The sequence below is a fragment of the Canis lupus genome, chromosome 14, assembly GCF_011100685.1.
Source record: "Canis lupus familiaris isolate Mischka breed German Shepherd chromosome 14, alternate assembly UU_Cfam_GSD_1.0, whole genome shotgun sequence".
Classification (NCBI taxonomy): Eukaryota; Metazoa; Chordata; class Mammalia; order Carnivora; family Canidae; genus Canis; species Canis lupus.
The window spans coordinates 32529429-32551187 of NC_049235.1; the positions used below are offsets into that span (position 1 = coordinate 32529429).

The 21759-nt window shown below is 36.9% G+C and overlaps 1 protein-coding gene and 1 pseudogene across 3 annotated transcripts in view; one reads left to right on the forward strand and one right to left on the reverse strand.

Moving 5' to 3' along the window:
* The window catches only part of HDAC9 (histone deacetylase 9), a 911202-nt gene that overhangs the window by 82606 nt on the left and 806837 nt on the right, over nt 1-21759 (forward strand). The gene's annotated exons all lie outside the window — the stretch shown is intronic.
* On the reverse strand, nt 14277-14408 carry LOC119867753 (annotated as a pseudogene).

Sequence of the window (21759 nt, forward strand, 5' to 3'; positions counted from 1 at the left end):
TCATAAGCACTTTATTTTTTTCTTTTTTTTTCTTTTTTTTTCATAAGCACTTTAATATGATAATTGAAGTCTTTATAAAGATTAAATTAGGATCCTAAATTTTCTGTGTGTCTCCATTGAAGATATGTTTTGGCTTTACTGTTTGACATTGTGGCAGCATGATATTGGATAGATGAAGTGATCTCTTACTTTGGCATATATCTAGTCATGTGGGGTTCCCTTCATGTCTGCCCAGGAAGTTCATATTTCTAAAGATTATGGAAAGAACAGATGTGGAACAGGTAAGCACTGCATATCTTTCACTCACAGCTCCCTGTGGAACCTCTTTGGGTAGGCTCTTGTTTGTCACACACAAAAGAAGTATGTCTTTACCCTGAGTGATGCAATGGTCCAGCCTCCTGTGGGGTAACATCCACTGACAATAACGCCATAACCCATTAGTTGATCACAAACTCCCTGAATCTACAGGGATTTGGCTCAGTCTAAATGAGTGACTAAATCTTAAACTACAAGGTGAACCTGAGGTCCTCGGGGAATTGGGACATGTTAAGGTTGGATTGTTTATTTTGCTTGTTATAACTGTAGGATCATTATGGAAATGTTTACATCCTGCTGTGGTTATATGTTTTCAGCCAATATGTAGGGTGAAGAGTTTTGGTCTTTTTGCTTCTGCTTTCTGTATATTCTTTTTCATTCTCCACCTCTACCCCCACATCACAAGAAAAAGAGTTCACACTTATCAGTTCTAAGTGAACCCGTATCTTTTGCTTTGAATATTTGGTTACCTTATCTGTTACTGACAAATACAAATGCATATTTGAAGTTATTAGTAAAAACTCAAGGACTTACACATAAGCTCTGAAAACAAGTGTTACCTGTTATCTATCTGCTATTCACTAAATCTCCCTTTGTCCCAGTTTCTTTATTTGGAAAATATGTCATGAATTTGTTATATCAGTACATAAAAATATAATTGTAAAAGAATACTAAAGTAGCTACTGTTCATTTAGAATTATTATATAAAAATTTGTGCTTTTTTCTCAACTGTGATCTGTAACTCTGCTTTTGTGAATTTCACTGTGAACACTGATGTCTGCAGGTCTTTGCACACTGGTGAGAGACCATCGTTTCCATGTTCTGTCACAATTTCTAGTTGTGTCTCTCAAGTTTGTTCACTTTTGAGCAAATGGAATTATGTCATCCCTCTTTTTTATTATATGCCAGCTTCCTACCCTATCCCACCTCCAATAGTAAATGACTTTGCTGCCTTGCCTCACCTTTTGGCCTGTTTTTACACCATTTGCCATACCAGCATTCTTGTGTGTCCCCATCTGAATCTGTTCTTTGCCTCTTCTAGCTTCTGGTGCCTCAGTTTGTGGCAGCATTATTCCAATCTCTCCCTTTATGGTCACATTGCCTTCTCCTCTATGTGTTTCTAGTCTCCCTCTGCCTCCCTCTTTATAAGGATACATGTAGTTGCATTCGGGGCCCACGTGGGTAAGCCAAGATCATCTGTCCATCTCAAGATCTTTAATCACATCTGCAAAATTTCCCCCTTTTTTGACCTATGAGATAACATTCACACGTTCCAGGGATGAGGATATGAGTATCTTTTGAGCAGTCATTATTTAACTTACCCCACACCTGACCGAAATAATTTCTCAGCTGCTGCCAGTTCGTAATTTCTGTTCACACATTTGCTTATTCACTCACCCAGTCTCACCAGACTTTTATTTTATGCTCAGTATATGCCAAACACTGTGCGAGGTATTAAGAATAACACATTGACCAGATTTAGTAAGTTCATTATTTTGTTGATCAGATGTACCATACAGAGTAAACACAGAGATGCAGGTAAAAGAGACAGTTTGATCCAGGCTATGAGATTAATTCTTTGTATCTTTCCTTTTACATAATTGTAGAACATAAGTCACCATCACGCCCCAGTGCTCATAAATTATTTCAGTAACTATAGAGGTTATGTGCAGCCTGTGGACCAGAAAGTGTTTTGCAGGAGGGAAAACACATATCAGCTTAAATTCAGTTCCAGAGAATGTGTTGAGTACAAAATAAAGCATAGACCTTGCCCTCCAAGGAATTTATAATCTTATACAATTCTTATCAACGCTTGCTGCATCAACAGTGGAGCTTTAGAAAAGTATCTCTGCCTGCTCCCCCACTGCACCTCATGCTTGATTTTGGGTGAAGCCTAAAGGTCTTTTTTTTTAAGACTCATCAGGAAATTCTTACATGCTGCTAGCATTGAAGGTCTTGTAGAAGTGACCTGTAACTAGGAAAACAAAGGCTTAGGTACTGTTAAAAATGTAAGATGGAAGGCTGTAAGTTCTATTAAACTATAGAGTAACAAAATAATTTGGATACTCAGAGGAGGGTGAGATCATATGTGGCTCAAGGAAAATTTGGAGAACGAAGTATTTAGAATGTCCTTGAAAGATGGGTAAGATTTCAGAAGATTAGGTGGGTAAGATTAGGAGAGGTGGGTGGTCATGGATGGAGGCAAGGGCCAGGGGTCCACATTCAGGCACCAAATTTCCTTTTGCTCAGACTTTCTGGTCTGAAATCCAGAAGTAACTGAAAAATCGAAATTTAAACCTGATCGTTTAAGGTATTTCAAACGTAGTAGGGTAGAACAAATTTTATTTAACATCTGATAGACTGGTATATACTTTTTAAAAGTTTAGAAACACGATAGCTGGACCTCTGTCTATAATTTTAATCTAAGTCCTGTAAATATTAGGAGCAGACTCTCCACAGTGAGAAAAATAGAAACAGAGGGTAAGGGGGATCCCTAGGTGGCTCAGTGGTTTAGTGCCTGCCTTTGGCCCAGAGCGTGATCCTGGAGTCCCAGGATTGAGTCCCGCGTCAGGCTCCCGGCTTGGAGCCTGCTTCTCCCTCCTCCTGTGTGTCTGCCTCTCTCTCTCTCTGTCTATCATGAATAAATAAATAAAATCTTAAAAAAAAAGAAACGGGAAAATTTTATTTTAATGTTTCAAAAGAAGAATAGCTAGATACAGTGATTGACTACAAGACAGAAAAGCACAGTAGGAAGCAACAAAAATAATTTTGAAGTTCAAGAATGATAATAGAATGTAAGTGATATTGATAGAAAAGATAGTTAACTTTTGCTGAATTTTTTTCTGCAAGCTAGGGGCTTCATGACTATATTTTCTTTATTTCATAGAACTCCTTTCATAACTCTTGAGGTACAGGTACTGTTCTCATCCGTATTTTACAGATAGGGATGTTGAGACTTTTGAGAGGTTAGTTAAGTATCTTGCTCTATCAAGGTTTCACAGTAAATTGAGTAGAATAAATCAAGGACTCAGATCAAGGTATCCTAATTCTAGAGTGTGTATTCTTTTTTCTTTTTAAGATTTTTTTTATTTATTTGAGTGGGAGAGCATGAGTGATGGGAGGAGGGGCAAGAGGAGAGGGAGAAGCAGACTTCTTCCTGAGCAGGGAGCCCGACTCGGGGCCTGAAGATCATGACCCCATCTCAAGGCAGATGCTTAACCTACTGAGTCACCCAGGTGCCCCTAGAGTGTGTATTCTTAACCACGGTCTGCTAGTTGTCAAGAGGGTGACTTGAGATGTAGAGTTGATGAAGAGAAATTGGTCCCAAAGGAATTTAGGAATCATCTAAAGAAAGATCACAGTTGAAAACATTGGTAGCTTTAAACTAGCAAGCATGACCTTATCAAAAGATTATAAAAGGAGGAACAGAGGAAAGGGCCAAGGACTAAGTCACATTGAAACTTATAGGCACAGTATCTTATCCTTCTTTAAGGCTGCTGGTCACTTAACATATGATTCATTAAAAACAAAAACAAAAAAACTTTTTTGAATATTTAAGTAAACAAATGAACCCATCTGTCCATCCAGAAGTTTTCAACCTGTGTTTAAGGTTCTACTTAATAACTTCAGTTACTCAAAGGAGACAGATAAAATACTTTCTTAACTTCTCTTTCCTGTATTTGTGAACCTGTTTAGTTTCAGATTCTTGGGGTCTTTGTCGGATTCCATTTTTCCACCTTATTGCATGTTTTCCCCTGTGGAAGAGGGCTGCTCTGTAGGGAGGCTATGCCAGTGTAAGAGAATTTGTAGACTAGTTCAGTATTTTTGTCATTTTAAACCATTAGTAAACCAAGTTATTGAAAGGATAAATAACATATGCTAGTGATGTGTCTTGGCTGTTGGATGTCTTCTCCTCCTGCTTTTCTCAGAGTGCCTGGAATTTCATTTCATTCCACACTGTTATAGAGCATGCATATGACAGCACTATAAAACAACCCAGGAAAAAAATAAAATTACTGCTGTTTAAATCTATAAATTATATTCCTTTTTGATTGCCTGCCTGCCAGTATAGCCAGATCAAGCTTCCTATGGTTTTCTGGTTCTTTTAACCCCCATTGTTCCACAGTCTGGATCTAGTATAATTCATTAGAAGGGTTTTGGGTATTGACTTCAAAGGATTTCAGAAAAGCTGTATTATTGTGTCAAATATTTTCATATTATAATACTGTATTTCTTGTGCTGGTTTTCTTGGAATCACATTTTTCTCCTTGATTTATAACTTCGACTGTTAAAAGTTTAGCACCATACCTAAACTCTTAAAAAAATACCACAGAGCCCTAATCTGTAACCTGTCTGTCCTGTTTTTTTCTAGTGCTATAATTGAGTGCTGTGTATAATTTGGTCTTATATAACTCATCCACCTAACTTTATTAGGAAAGTTAATGCAGTAGGACTCTCTAAAAGTGTTTGATTAGAATCAAGGGAAATCTAACTTGCATTAATGGTCAAGATTGTGTTTCAGAATAAGCAGTGTTATGGCTGGAAGTAAAATAACTTATTTACAGACAACAATCAACAAGGCAAAAAAGTCCATCATTCTGCTGGAAAGATATTGGGTAAGCCATTGATTCTTGGTTTGGGCTCTGCCTTAAAAGTCATCTATAGAGCTTTAAAAAAAATTCAGAAGCAAAACTTGAACTGGGACCCCCAGCCTCAACAGTTTTGATTTAATTGGATTCTTGTTAGCCCTGGGTGTGGGTATTCACTTAAACCTAAGTGATTATAATATACAGCCAATGATGAGAGCCACTATTGAAAGAAACATCAGAGAAGTACAAAAGAGCAGGAGAAAGTAAATAAATATAAAAATCATAAATAAATATAAAAATCATACCCTTTAGGAAATGACGTACACTTTCTAAAAAAGGAAATATTATCTTATTAGTTATGAAGACTAAACTCTTGGTTTTTCTATTTTGAAAAGATGCAAATTAATTTCACTTAGATATTGTTACAAGAATATGTGAGAATATGTATTTATGTGCTTTAAAAAGCCCTTCTGGGGGACCCCTGGGTGGCGCAGCGGTTTAGTGCCTGCCTTTGGCCCAGGGCGCGATCCTGGAGACCCGGGATCGAATCCCACGTCGGGCTCCCATGTCGGGCTCCCGGTGCATGGAGCCTGCTTCTCCCTCTGCCTATGTCTCTGCCTCTCTCTCTCTCTCTCTCTCTCTGTGTAACTATCATAAATAAATAAAAATTAAAAAAAAAAAAAGCCCTTCTGTGTTTCTAAACTCACTTTTTTTTTCCTTAAGATTTTTGAATCTCAACTGTGGGTCTAGCTACTCCCCTCATCATTTCAATTTATGAACTGAAAAATACATTAATTTATAAATGAATAATTCAAAATTGGAATAAATGTGGCAGTTTCAGTCAGTGAAAAAGTCATTGATAATCTTGAATATTTTTTCTCCACAAGGAAGGCATGATTACTGTTACAAAGTGATGCTTGATTACTTTGTGCCAAGTATCTTGATCATTCTGAGTCTGAATTGCTTCCTCTGTGAGACTAAGATTCCACATATTGCCAAATAGCAATGACCATGTATTGAGTGTTCATTATTTTAAATTCTAAGTGTGCCAAAGCTTTATATATGGCATCTCATTTAATTATAGTGAAAACCCCATGAAATGGGCTATTTTTGAGAATCCCTGTTTTAAAGATGAGAAACTCTTAGAGACAAAGATAAGATAGATGTCCAAAGTTGTGCACCTACTTAGGGATAAGGCCAGGATATGAATTCAAGCCATCGACACTATAGCCAATGATACAAACTAACAATAACTCAATATGAAGACAAATTTTTCTGTTTAACCAATTGGTTAAGATCACACTTAAAGCTGTATCACCTTTACAGGAAAGCTTTCCAAAGAGACAATCCTGATATTTCCCAAGAGAACAGCAGATTTTTCTGTTGAAGCTAACAAGGAACAAATACACTACGGTGTTAGCATTCTTGACTGGCACTGACCTAGCAGGAGGTTGGATGCTCTTTGGCACTGGCTGGTTTTTTGAGGAAAGAGCAGTATTCTCACAACTTCTTCAGGCCCACAAAACTCCCCCCCCCCCCCACTTCACTTCCAGATTGTAGGAGGGAAAACTGTGTGGGAGGAAGCATGGAAGAGAGCTCATGTGGAATAGCATGAATGGGCTTGATGAGTGTGGGTAGTAGAAAGCTCAGCAAACTTGTAATGAAAAGACCTCAGTATAATTCCTGCTTCTGACACTCATGCACTAAAAGTCACTCAACTGTCCTCAGTCTTAGCTTTCTCATCTTTAAGATAGAAATGATGACAGTAGTAACCTAGTTCTTTAACTCAAGGGGGTGAAGATCAAATGAGACATAATATATTGTAGAAATTCTAAATAAAGGATAAGATGTTTTTAAAATTGTTAACGTTAATAAAGCAGATTTTTCTTTTCTAGCTGGAAGCCTTTATTTAACATGCAGAATAAAAAACAAACAAATGAAACTCAAATAAACTTTTGTTCTACAATACCACTTGATTTCAAATGTCCTCACCAGAACAAACACTTGGACTTTTACTTCATCCAAGTGTTCAAAACCCCTAGGCATTTAAGCAGTCTCTTAGTGCACCAATTACTGTCTAATGGCCAAATCCCATGGTCTTTTTTCAGTCTTCAATAGAATTATAATAGCAGTAGCAATTCATTCATTCAACAAGTGTATATTGTGTGCCTACTATGTATCTGGAATGGTTTTAAGTCACTGAAAGTAAAAGTCAGTGAAAATAAAAACAGGAAAAAAAATACTGTCTGCTAAGAACTAACTAAGGATCAATGTTACATATAGCCTCATTTAGTCTTCACCACAAATCCTGCAGAATATGTTTTACTAGAATTATTTATAAATGAGTTTACTAGGTTCAGAGAGCTTAAAAAATGTGTCCCAACACCTCCTAGCAAGGAGATGGTAGAACTGAGTTGAAACCCTGTTTCCTCTCCTTCCGAATGGTCTTTCTTTTAATCACTCAATTATGAATTCATTTAGTCATACTGCATCTAGTCTGAATCCTTTTAACCTTTTTTTTTATGAACATCACAGATATCTCCATTACCTCCTGTGCTTAAAACAGTGGTGCCATTTTTGAAACTCCTACTGTGTTCCCCTCCACATTAAGTTGGCTTGGATTTCGATTGACTCTGCTTTCCATTTTTGTTCCCAGCCTTTAGCATTCATTACTTCTGGCTGCAACTATTATCATAGGCTTCCAGCTAGTCTCTATTTTTTGACTCTCCTCCATTCAGCCTAATTGTACACTGCTGCCTAGTAAAGCAGTCCTGCTAAAGCACAAATCCAATTATTTCCTTTATCAAAAATCTCCATGGCTCGCCATGGTCTATAAAAAATGGCAGTACTCATGAAACATTTCTAGAGTCCATGGTATAAGGACAAACCACATTTCTGGTGTTCTCCCTCAGTGTGCTCCTTCCCAGACATGGTAACAGTGTTTTTCAGGCTTGTCTGATAAGAATCACTGGGGACTTATTAATACACAAGTTCTCAGGCCCCTCTTCAACCTGCCTAGCACAATCTTCAGGGATCTACAAGGCCTTGTGGGGCCTGGTAAAACCTTCTGGTCTTCTGATAGTCTTAGAGCATAGGTGCGTGGTTGGGACCACCCAAGGACTCTTGGTACCACTGAGTGTTTAGGAAATCAGTCAGTACTGCCTGACATTCTGATACTTGGTCACACATGAGTTCTCCTGGTCATCCTCTTACACACATTCCTGAGGTGCAAACCAAGTGCCAAAAAAACCCAAAGACACATTAATTAAAGTGAATTCTTGAGAGAGGTGATTTTTTTCATATTTGTGTGAGCCTGAGATATTTTTATGTGAGCGTATAAGGATACATAAAGGAGATGAACTTGTAAATAAATATAGTTAAAATGTGTATTACCTCATTTCCAAATTATATATATAATTTATGTATATAATTTTATTATATTTAATTTCTAAATTATATGTACTCATATATAATTTATATATGTAAAATTCTAACATATGTATGATGTTAGGGAATGTGAGAGAGGTACTAAGAGAGAGAACACACCCAGGAGAGAGAGACATATACATTATAATTGTATATAATCACATATACATAAATGATTATGGGCATTTATATAAATGTATATGAATGTGTGTGTATAGACACGTGCACACACAGCTTGTCTTTTCAAAAAAATATATAAACTAGCTTATGAAAGGATCCCTAATATTGCAAGATAAAAGACATTAACAATAAGATTATGAAATAAGAGAAAAATGATGACTAGAATGTAAGATGGAGTAGAGATATTGTCTTTAAAACCTCTGCATTAGGGATCCCTGGGTGGTGCAGCGGTTTAGCGCCTGCCTTTGGCCCAGGGCGTGATTCTGGAGACCCGGGATCAAATCCCATGTCGGGCTCCCAGTGCATGGAGCCTGCTTCTCCCTCTGCCTATGTCTCTGCCTCTCTCTCTCTCTCTGTGTGACTATCATAAATAAATAAAAATTAAAAAAAAAAACAAACCTCTGCATTATCATCAAAATAGCTATTATATAGTACTTTGAAATAAAGATCATTGCTTTTCTTTTTTTCTTTATCCTCCCTCATTTGTACTACAAATAAGCAACATTACCTAGTTTTTAACATTTTCTGTATTATCAAACTTCATATGTACAGATTTCTTTATTCCCAGTCATTTCTATTTTCCCCAAATACCTTTTAAACATAGTATTTTTATGAGCCCCCAGATTTCAAAAATTGCAAGTAAAATACCATCGTGCATTTCTTCTATTTTGGAACAAAAAAAATCTAGCCCTTTTGGCTATGGAACACATTAGGATTGCAAGTAAATTATGGGTAGATGTTTAATTGGAAGGGGAGGAAATCATTTCAAAACCTCTAAATAAAATAAGATATATAATTATAAATTTTGAATATGACCAATTAATCAGAATCTTCATTCTTTCTTGCATCCATTCATTCACAGCATATTTATTAAGTACCTACTATGCAAAGCGCCAGAAAAGATGTATACCCTTAAAATTTTGCTACAGCCTTGATATTCAGTGAGTCACAGTGACTTTGTCAGAGCCGAAGACAGATAAATAAGATCTGTGTCTACATCTGAGGTTGGTTTGCTTCACCATTGAAACACTTCTTTATATTGGTTTAAACTTTCAGCTATGTTTGTATCTTTATTCTCTTGTTACTCAGGTTATGAAATATTTTTTTGAGAATTATAGTCACACTATACCTGCCATGAAACCAGTGGCTCTACCATTTTACTGCGTAGAATGTTCTCTTTTACAGGTGGGACAAGCTAGTTTAGGCTATGTGCTCTTAATTAGTTCCCTGACCTGCTTTTATTGTATCAGCACTCAGGCCTTAGTCATCTTTTATTCAGAGGGTTTGTACATGCTATGTGTGTTTGTACCTGGCTCTTGGAGAGCTACTCTCTTTCTTGGTAGGGAGAGCCATACTATTCACATCCTAGAAGAGGCAGTGAGGACGGCTGTGTTGCCCTTGGTTACAGCTCTTCTATTCTAGTAGAAAGAGGCTGAGCTTTGGATCTAGGTAGATTTATGTTTAAATCCAGTCTCCCTCACTTGCTCACTTTTTGATTTTGGACAGATTGTCATTTCTGAACCACAGTTTTCTAATTTGTGAAACATGGAGAATATTATTTATCTCATGGATTTCATTTACTGTCAAAAATTTACTTTCTTTTCAACATCAATAAATATTTGTTGAATGTAATTAAGTGATAATGTTGTAGAATTACATATATCAAACTAATTGTGATTATTTGTTTTACATGTTGGGTTCCTGTTATGTCACTCCGAAGTTCATATGTTGAAGCTCTAGCCCCCAATGTATTGGTATTTAGATGGAGGTCTTTGGGAGACAATAGGTTTAGATTAGGTCATGAGAGTAGGACCCTCCTGAAGGGATTAGTGCCTTTATAGGAAGAAGAAAAAAGATCTCCTTCCATGAGCATGTAACCAAGAAAGGCCATGTGAGCATGCAGTAAGAAAGTGGTCATCTACAAATGAAAAAGAGGACTCTCACCAGATACTGAATCTCCCCGCACCTTGATCTTGGACTTCCTAGCTTCTAGAACTGTGAGAAAAAAAATATATTGTTGAAACCACCCAGTCTATGATATTTTGTTACAGCAACCTGAACAGACTAGAACAGTTCCCTTTCTGAATTTCTTACCGACTCCTTAGAGTAAGAGCTATATTTATGACTTTGTTTAGGATCCCTAGTATTTCGTGTACTACCTAGAACACAGGACTCAATAAATAAGTGTTGAACATGACTGAAGCAGTGGAATCCATCTTCATGTTCTTGTCATCGTCGTCGTCATCATCATCATCATCATCATCATCATCATCATCTATAACCTCACTTAAGGCTCTCCTGACTGTCTTACACAAAAACCCATGATGGTTTAGACAGACAGGCTAAAATAATCAATTTGATACAATTTGGTCAGATGGTTCATAGGGAAAACAGTGGGGTATGATTTCCACCATGATGTTGGGTACAAAAACAGAGTGGATTTAGATTGTAGCTCTGCCATTTATTAGCTGTGTTAGGGAAGCAAGGTTGTTTAACTCAACCAACTAGTTTATTCCCAAATAATCTTGGCAGACTTGTTTTGAGGATTATCACGTAATGAAAGAAACATGAAGGTTTTCCGAATAGTTTTAGCACTGTACTATTATTTAAATATGTTTACACTGTTTCTCAATTCCTGAAAGAATAACTTTAGACTTACCCCAAGAACTCTCTTTTGAATATCATTCTTTGTTTCAAACGTATTTCCTTGTGGCAGGAAGCGATAAAAACACATGGCACAGACAGCTAGTGACTGAAGAGGAAGTTAATGGTGTTTGTTTTTCCTCTAGAATTAGTAGTTCAAAAATTAAAAATAAAAATGTGTCTTGCCAAGTTTGGAAAATACACAGAATGCTTTGATTACAGGATTACAATGGATTTAATTTTTGACATTAATATTTCTTTCATACTTATGAATTGAAGTGCCTTTTAAAGTTAAAACTTTGAGGCTTTCCATTTTATTTTATAAACTGTAATGAATAAAATATCCAGATACTATTAAATAGATGTGGAATTTATTTCTTCCTTACCCTGTAGACTTAGAAACCAAGAGAAAGTTTATAGAATGAAGCATTTTGAAATCATTGACAAGCACAAATGATGCTGTTAGCATGCCATATCTAGATTGTAGTGCCTTTGAGGAGACAATGTTTTAGATGGTTTTTAAGCTATAATGGGAAGAAGTAAACAAGACCTTTCCCTAGCTATGTACTGAAAAAACCCAGTTGTGATTGGGAAGTATTGTTTGACTCATAGCCAGCTCATTTTTCACCAGAGATCCCTGCACACCCACAAGTTTGGGGCATTACTAACGATGGTGAAAATGAGGTGGGATGAAGTGGGGGTCTTGCAACAGAAGGCATCTAATTAAGAAAATCTACAAAAGTGACAAAGATGCTATTCTAGAAAGTTAGAATCATTTTATTTCAGGGAACAAATTCTGTAGTTTTGAAGGGAGAAGGCAACTACTATGAAGTATCTTTCATTTAATTAAAATCAAGATTTATGTGGTTTGCTGCTGCTGTGTGAGTGCCATTTTGACTTTTGTTTAGTTACTGTCTGGTAGTTTACAAGGATTCAAATGTACTTTATTAGGGGTTAAGGGATTTCCTTTGGTAGATGTCTAACTTTTTTCTGCAAAATCCCTTGTGTTCATCTCTGTCATCAGGTGTGGCAATAGTCATATATCCTGGGAAAATCACTTTTAAAGACTTTCAAGTGGAAAGGATCATGGGTACTTATTGTGAGGAAACAGGGAAGGCAGGAATTATGTCATTTCATTCAGGAATTAGTTTTAGAAAGTTCATTGAGGAACTAGTATTTAGGAGTGGTGGATATTTTTAGCTTCTAAGTAAAATCAGGATTTTTCCTTAATAAACTGGGAAAAAGTCCTCTAGTTCTGTGTTTTCTGCATGTCAGGAACTCTTGTTGGGCCATGGAATTGATTTCATAGGTTGCAGTTAAATGGTAGAATAGAGTAGACCACATTAGAAGATATCAGGGAGCAGGTACATTGTAGGATTAAGTATTAATTTGTGAAAATGATATTTGCATTTTGTATAGATAAGTATATTTCTATATGTATATAAATATACCTCATTTAAATGAAATGAGTTTTCAGTGTGAGTAGCCCCTGAGGAAGATTGGAAGTCACTGAGTGAGTCCTCTCATTTCTCAGATTCGATATTAAGAGACTGACTTCCAGTTAATTTAAGTGGATCTCATCGAGGTGGCTCATGTATCATTGGGTCCGTCTTCTGTTAGAATCTTTGTTTTGATCACCTTTGCTTCATTTACATTTCACCTCCATACTTAAAAAAATGTCTGTATTTTTGTCACTAGAAACTGAGTCCAAGGTGCTGATTCTAGGGAAGTGAATCTTCATTGAACCTATGAGCACCATGCTGGGGGGTTAGTTGTTACTGGGGATGCCAAATGGAAAAGAATAGAACCTTTATAGCTTGCTTTATAGATAAAGCCTATATTCTCCATAGGTTACATAGGTTAAGTGCATTGGAAAGTTGGAACAATAATCTAATAAATTTTATCAATAGATACAAGTAATGTTTATCAGCTTCTACCACTTGCTTCAGTTCAGTTCAACAAATATTTACTGAGCTCCTGCTTTGTGCCATGTATTTTGCCATGTGCATACTTCCTCCTATATGTAGCTAATTAAATTGATCCCTCACTTTGCTTGTGGGGTATCCCAGCAGGCTTACTGAAGTACATGGTGTCTTGGAGTTGTTTGTCAAAGATAATAGAGATGTAGCTCCATGTTTTATAACACAGTATGCTACATGGAACTCTGTCATGCTTGGTCTAGAAATGTTCCTAAACTCAACCTTTCACTCCTTTCAGAAGTCTTACAACGATAGAGTTCATGTGGAATGTTTTTCTCTATCTTGCTTTCATAACACACAGATCTTTACTGAAGTTTCTCTCTGTTGCTATTTACAAAGTGTCAGTACTGGAGGTTTTTAATTTTTCTTCTGACAACTTGAGAATCAAGGCAGCAGGGCAAGGGGGCTGACTGTCTGGAAGCCATGTGCCGTTCTGTTCCCACACTGTTATTGCTTCATGCTCGCCTTTATGTGTTTCTGTGTTCCTGAAAGTGATGTTCTGGTTTTTTGCCTCTCCCTCTTTTGTTTCTGAATTATTTGTACAAAGTGTATTCTTTAGTTTGGTTATTAGTTGAATATTGGCCAGGCAAGTCATTGCCCGATGCAGGTATGGCATCCCGGAGTAGTCCCCTGATGGCCCCATGGGCCTGCTTTTCTTGATGGCTGTCAGTACAAAGAGAATCCCCATGAGGCTGAAGCCAATGGAGGGCGATGTGTAAACAGAGCCTGATCTTGTTGGCGGGTCTCGAAAAGCTGCCTTTTTTCTTTTTCAAATTCTCAACTTTTTAATCTTCCGTAATTTGAAAGATTAAACTTGATAGTTTGTCGTCATTTTTACTTGTATTCATATTAGTGGTTTTGAACATTTTTCCATGTATTTATTGGATTCTCTTCCCGTTTTGAATTTGTGCCCTTTGCATATTTTTTAGACTATTCTATTTGTTATTGGTTTCAAGAACTTTTTGTATATTATTGAAATTGTATTTTATCGTAGGAAAACAAACATAACACTAAATTTACTATTTTAACCCTTTTAGAATGTATATTTCAGTGGCATCAAGTACATTCACATTAGTATTGCACAGCCATTACCACCGTCTATCTCTAGAACTTTTTAATCATCCTGAAGTGAAAACAAAATAAAACAAAAAAACTGGCCATGGGGACATGGCACAACGTAGGTGCAATGTCTTACCTGTACATGTGTTGTACAGGCCCTAGGACCTCTTTCATACTTGGCAAGGGAAATGTTAACCTTTTCTCTTTCATACAACAGTAGAAAAACTACTTGAATGATATAATCCTCTCATTGTTTCTCTGAATCCAAAGCTTCCTTAATTATTGCTACTTCGCTTTTAAGAGATGTATTCATACGTTAAATAAACGGTGAAAAGCTGTTTTCATAGGACCATCTTATTGAGCAAATTTTGTTTTGTTAAGTCTTTATAGTTCCTACACTTTTTATTTAATCTACTGGTGTTTGATGTTTTCTTCACTTGCCAATGTGGTATTTCCAGCTGTGCATGGAAATTAATTTTCTGTTTGAATAGACAATTCCAGGAAACTATCTATTAAGGTTATAGGAGGCAAAGAGAATGTTGTTTTACAATTTTTTTCCTGGTATTCTTGGCATTATAAGGGGAGTAAAAAGATTGAAGTAAGAGTCCATGATTGGCAGTTTATCTTTTGTTTTTAACTAATATTTTATAAGTAAAATAAACTTTGCCACAGATCACAAAGGCAGTCAATAATAGAATGTGTTTGGCACTAAGAAACTTATCCTCCACTTAAAAACAATTCTAAATGGATCTTCCATGGACTCTAAAACCTTTCATGGGGGAAGAGACCCCTTTGTGTATCTGACACATTCTGTGGAATCTCAAAGTCAAAGATCTGTAGAATTTTATCTAAAACCCAAGGGTCCAGGTGAGTTTTGGAATTGAGAATTTATCAGATTTTTAAAAGGTAGTATGGAACATAAATCCTGTGTTACATGTCATGTCACTTTTTTTTTTTTAAGATTTCATTTATTTATCAGAGAGAGAGAGAGAGAAACTCTCATGAGCAGAGGTGGGGGATGGGGGGGTGAAGGGGCATAGGGAGAGGGAAAAGCAGACTCCATACTGACATGGGGGTGATCCCAGGGTCCTGAGATCATGATCTGAGCTGAAGGCAGATGCTTAACCAACTGAGCCACTCAGGTGCTCCTCATGTCATGTCACTTTTAAGTGATAGAGCTCCATGCTCCAGCCATGCCTGCTTCTTCTCAGCTCCACTCAAGTTCTGGACTTAACATTCTTAATATTACAGATATTTTGTTTCTGGGGCTCTGTTACTATTATTCAGTGATTCTTTTGCTGAATTTAATCCCTTACTTTTCTGCTTCTGATCCTTAATACCTAGTTTGTTTGCCATCATGGTAAATGTCTCATCATACCTTATATGAATATATAAGAATATATGTTTGTGTGTCTACTATATACGTATGTATGTGTATATGTGTGTGTGTATATATATGTATTTTCTTCATTGTTTCTATTCTTTTGTACAGATTATTTTCAGTACTGAAATGCCTTTTCCTCTCTTCCTCCCCTTAAATTTACTCCCTACCACATCATTCTAGTAGGGCAATTTATTTTTTCCTTCTGTTATATTTTCTATATTCCCTTAGAGTTTTGAATCTACCTTTGTTATAGTATGTAGTATATTGCCCCTTAATTATTACAATAATTATTTTATTTTATTTTATTTTATTTTTTTAAATTTTTATTTATTTATGATAGTCACACACAGAGAGAGAGGCAGAGACACAGGCAGAGGGAGAAGCAGGCTCCATGCACCGGGAGCCCGATGTGGGATTCGATCCCGGGTCTCCAGGATCGCGCCCTGGGCCAAAGGCAGGCGCCAAGCCGCTGCGCCACCCAGGGATCCCTACAATAATTATTTTATATTAGCCTAAGGCTTCTGAGATTAGTACCTCTTTGTATGTCTATTCCTTACACAGTGCTTAGCAAGGCACAGATTCCAATATTTTCAACCCTAAGTAAATAGAAGGTATGTATTTGGAAGTGATAGGGTGAGATTGGGAACTAGGGAAAGAGAGATGTGCAATAGAAATAAATTTTTGAGGGGCATCTGTGTGGCTCAGTTGGTTAAGCATCTGATTTTTGATTTTGGCTCAGGCTGAGATCTCAGGATTGTGAGATCAAGCCCAGTGTTGGGTGGTGCACTGGGCGTGGAGCCTGCTTAGGATTCTCTCTCTGATCCTCCCCCCACACTCACACTCTCTCCCTTTCTCTTTCTCTCTTTCTCACTCTCTTAAAAAAAAAAAATTCATGAATAAGACAGAGTAGTTTAGAGTAGCAGTGCTTTTGTTTATCTTAAATGCATGTGAGGATTAGAAAACTAAAAGACTTTCTTGGTTTGGAGTATTAGGAAAACTTCAGAAAGGAGTTGTAGCTGGAGACCAACCTTGGCAGGTGGATGGAATTGAGGTAGGCGAAGAAGAGTGCCCAGTGCTTCCCAGAGAAGGGAGGTGCATTGCTAAGGGAATGGGTGTGGATAAATGGAGAAGATATTTAAGTTATTGGCCAATTATAATATAAGTTCTAAATTAGGGGCACCTGAGTGGCTTAGTGGTTGATCATCTGCCATTGGCTCAGGTCCCGATACCAGAGTCCTGGGATCAAGTCCTGTATCAGGTTCCCTGGAGGGAGCCTGCTTTTCCCTCTGCCTATGTCTCTGCTTCTCTCTGTGTGTCTCTCATGAATAAATAAATAAAATCTTTAAAAAAAAGTTTTAAATTAGAAGAGTGACAGTAGAAACAGGTCAGTAGGGCCAGTAGGGCTGGATTACACAGAGCAATAAATATATTGTAAAAATAAGTGGATCTATTTGGAGTAAGATGTCATTGCGAATTAAAGAATAGAACAGGAATGATATGTTAAAAACATTTCTGAAAATAAATTTATCCACAGCATATCCAGTTTACATGAACTAAAGGATGGGGAAGGGGCTGAGTTACATCCTTGTGCTGAAAACCAGTCGGAGATCATAAGGATCTGAACTGAGATGATGCTAGTGAGACTGAGAATGGAGAGAGAAGAGTGTCACTTCTGAAAAGTAAAACCGTGATGTGATGATTAATTTTTGTATCAATTTGACTAGGCTACTGAACGCCAAGATATTTGGTCAAACATTATTCTCACTGTTTCTGTAAGGGTGTTATTGAAATTAACATTTAAATTTGTAGACTGAGTAAAGCAGACTGAGCCTGCATAATGTGGGTAGACCTCATCCAATTAGTTGAAGGCCTGAATAGAACAAAGGGCCAATAACCTCCCCTAAATAAGAATTCTGCTTGGCAGCCTTTGAGCTGGAACACTGGTTCCTCCTGGTTCTTCAGAAGCCTGCTGACCTTTATTTATTTATTTATTTTTTAAAAAAAGATTTTATTTATTTATTTATTTATGAGAGATGGAGAGAGGCAGAGACAAGGCAGAGGGAGAAGCAGGCTCCATGCAGGGAGCCTGACATGGGACTCCATCCTGGGTCTCCAGGACCAGGGCCTGGGCTGAAGGTGGCGCTAAACCGCTGAGCCACCCAGCCCGCCTGTCTGCTGACCTTTAATCTTAAATGGAGACACCAGCTCTGCAGACTTTGGACTTACCAGCTTTCACATTGTGTGAACCAACGCCTTATAGTAAGTTTCTGTTTGTTGGAGAACTCTGACTAATACCTGTAGGCCGTGGAGACTGACCATATATGGATGCTACAGGTGAGGGAAGAATTAAAGATGACCTAAAATTTGAGAACGAGAATTCTGGAGAATAGTAATAGTAGCAATAGAGGAAGTTGAAATAGGAAATCAGTCCTAAGAGAGCATATGTTTGGTTTTGTTCTTGTTGATTCTGAAGTGGTATCAGAGATTCAAGTGAAATTATTTTAAGAAGATGTAGTAACGTAGGTAGCTCTAAGGTAGCTCGAGAGGGTTAGGGTGGGTGTGGCATCTTGGAATCCTATGCAAGCAGGTGAACAGAGGTCTCCTGGCAGAACAAAGCCCACAGGGGAGTGAGAGAGGGAAGCAGAGGGTAAGGTGGGAATTATGGACCTAGAGAAGAAAGATGAGTCAGTACATAAAAACCTAGTTGGTGATAGAGTTCACTCTTGACATTGGTTTGTCTGCCTGGTGCGTGAGAATGTGAGCTCCATGATGGCAATGGTTTCCCCACTCCTTTTACCCCAGTTTTAAATATTGTGCTTCAGATTGGTGAGATCTCTAGAACATTACTTTAACCTTTATTTTTCACCTTATTTTTTAAAAAAGATTTTATTTATTCATGAGAGACACAGAAAGAGGCAGAGACCTAAGCAGAGGGAGAAGCAGGCTCCATGCAGGGAGAAGCAGGCTCCATCCTGGGACTGCGGGATCACACCCTGAGCCAAAGGCAGATGCTCAACAGCTGAGCCACCCAGGCGTCCCATATTTTTTTATCTTAAATGAAAAATGAAACAGGAATTAGGATTTCTTTGCTCTAATCTTGACCTGGCATGGACTTAGACATATAGAATCCAGTTTCACATTTTAATTTCTAGAACTTTGATTTCCTTTTCCAAAATCTGAAGGTTGATTTAAGAACTTTTAGGATTTTCTTATAGCTGAAAAATACTGGGGAAAAGTATCTATATGTCAAAAGAGGCAAAAGTGGCCTTGGGTAAATTCAGAAAATAAATTTTATAACAAATCTTCCTCACACTTTTTGGGAAGTTTTTAATTAATTCAGTATTAATCAGAATATTGTAATATATTAAATGAAAGCTTTTATGTAACCTTGTCTAAAAGCATCTTTGGACCAATGGATTTCCTCCTAAATATTAAAAATGTGATTAAAAAATTTTTTACAGGGGGCCTAAACCTATTTTATATAGCTTTAAATTAATATAGCTGTAAACCGCCCCCCCCCAGAAAACAGAAACATACAAGCCGCATTTTTCCTTAAACTGTAATACCGTAAAGAAATTTCAGTTCTCATGGAATTTTTATTCTATTACAAAGTCTTGTAACTCTTCAAAGCTTCTCATAGAGTTAACTTACATAATTAAAACAGAAGGATCACTGGTTAAAATAATTCTGTATGTTTACCATACCTTATTCAAAATTATGTTGCACCTCCTCATATGTTTCTAGATCTGTGCTAACATCATACAATCTCACAATACCCATTTTTTTAAAAAAAGATTTTATTTTACTTATTAGAGACAGAGAGAGAGAAAGAGAGAGAGGCAGAGACAGAGACACAGGCAGAGGGAGAAGCAGGCTCCATGCAGGGAGCCCGACGTGGGACTTGATCCCGGATCTCCAGGATCAGGCCCTGAGCCAAAGGTGGCGCTAAACTGCTGAGCCACCAGGGCTGCCCTCACAATACCCATTTTTAATCAATTTGGGTATTTGATCAAAGCATTATGTTTAAATTATAGTATATACCCTTTAACAATTTTTTCACCGTACAATTTAAAATATGACGAATTTCTAAGAAATTTGGAAAAAATGTGATTTAAAAAAATGTACAGTGTATATGTTGATATACTATATGTGATACAGAAACTATTGAACAGATGGGGAATAGGTGCCATAAGCTTTAATCCAAAGGCATTTAGATACTAACATTAAAAAAAACATTTTGTTTATTAAGTGGAACTTGTGCCCCCAAGATATGCATTGTGTGTTAAATACTATTTTTAATTCTAATTGTCTGTCTTCATACTTTCTGGTGTGTAAGGGCACACTCTCTGTGGTCATTCTTTCTTAGTGACCAAATCTATTATTTGCAGATTCCATCTGAAAATAATCTGCCTTTGACTAACAAAGTGCTGGGTTTTTTGGTTTTGTTTTGTTTTGTTTTGTATTTAATGTCTCTTTTGTTTGCTTTGAGGCTCTTCTTAATTGATGACAGTTAATAGGTAAGAATTCTCTCAGGAAATAGACAATGTCACCACAGCAATCAGATATGCACTTTTCTGATACAATTTCTCTATCTACAGAGTAATATCTAGAAATATTGCCTATTTCCAGTAGTGATACTTGAAAATTATTTATTTTTACTACCCAGAGATCCCAAATTTCTGGATTTCTTATGAAGGTAAGTAATTTATTTTACTTTTGTGTATATTCATACTCAAATCACTTAGTTATTCATGTTGGTCAGCTGACTCCTTAGTTTTGTTTTTGTTGTGTATGGGCATGGGGATCTGCTTTTACTATTTGCTTTGTAATCAGATATAGAAGAGATTAAAAAATAAAATATACATATTTGGGAACATAAAAAAGCATTAGAAAAACTTGTGACATCTCTGCTCCATTTAGAAGTCACACTAATGACTGCTTTGCTTCTCAGTAATTTTCCATTTGTAACATTTTATACCTGGATACACAAATGTAATGCAATTGAACAAGAAAACAATTATCTGTCTGGTGGAAATAATGTACTTATCTCATTGAAACAATTGACTTGTTTAAAAATACACAGAAGTTCTGCTCAGACTACAGTTACCTGTAATTTGTGAAGAATTTCCAGGAAGAATTAAAATTCTCTGATGTAATGGGACCAGCTACTGAATCTATTGGTTGTGAATGATAAATTTCCATTCAGAATTCCCCTGTCATGCAAATCTCTATTTGGAATCATTTTGGTTTTGAGAGCCTTTTTCAATAATCTCTGAGTTTTGGCTGGATCCCTGGAAAACTGCACGCAAAGGCTGTATCTTCCAGTGAAAGCTTCATGTTGACTTGTGGGTTCTATGTCAGTGGAACATTTCAGCACTTTTTGGCTTGGCACAAATGTTTCTTGGCATTTTCTGAGGAGTTTGGCCCAACCCATCTATAGGATCACACTAGATTCTGGATAAACTCTTAAAGCCATCGTTCATCTGCAAGCTAATTTGGGATTTTATTGGATTTTGGAAGTGGACTAACACCATTGAGCAATGAGGATTCAATATTTTTAATAATATTTCCAAGGACATATGTACTTTAAAAATAATACAAGGAAAAGTGACTTTTCCCTTAGTACAGTGCTTATTCTTCTTGTATCTGATCTTTTCACAGAGGTCAATGTCCTGTTTTAATTTCTCAGTATATTTTTTTCTTTCTTCACCAGTTTCTAAAGTTATTGCAAATCAACAACGTTTTCTTCTTTCTGAGAGATTTCTCTGGCTCTGGCTGGCTTTAGTCTTATGATGTGGGACTGATGTGGGTTTTCATTTTTCACCTTAAAAGTACTGCCAAAGCTAGTTAATTTTAGTTATAACATCATAGAATGTTGGTGCCTCTAGGTGCCTTGAAGATGGCCTTTTCCAGCGCTCTCATTTCAGGCTCAGGGGAGCTGGGCCTACTTATTTGACACAGGAAGCTTAGGCTGGAACTTATGACCACTTCTCAACTGAGCTGGTCTGTGGAAGCCATCTCTCCGTTCTCCGAAAATGCTTAAGATCCATCCTTCTTCTCTATCTCAGATTTTGTATCTTTAGGTTGTTTTCCTTAATGCTTTTAAAATAACTCCCCATACTTTCATGAATTTGGAAAACCAGAAAAAACAAACAAACAAACAAACCTGTTTTACATTTGGTTA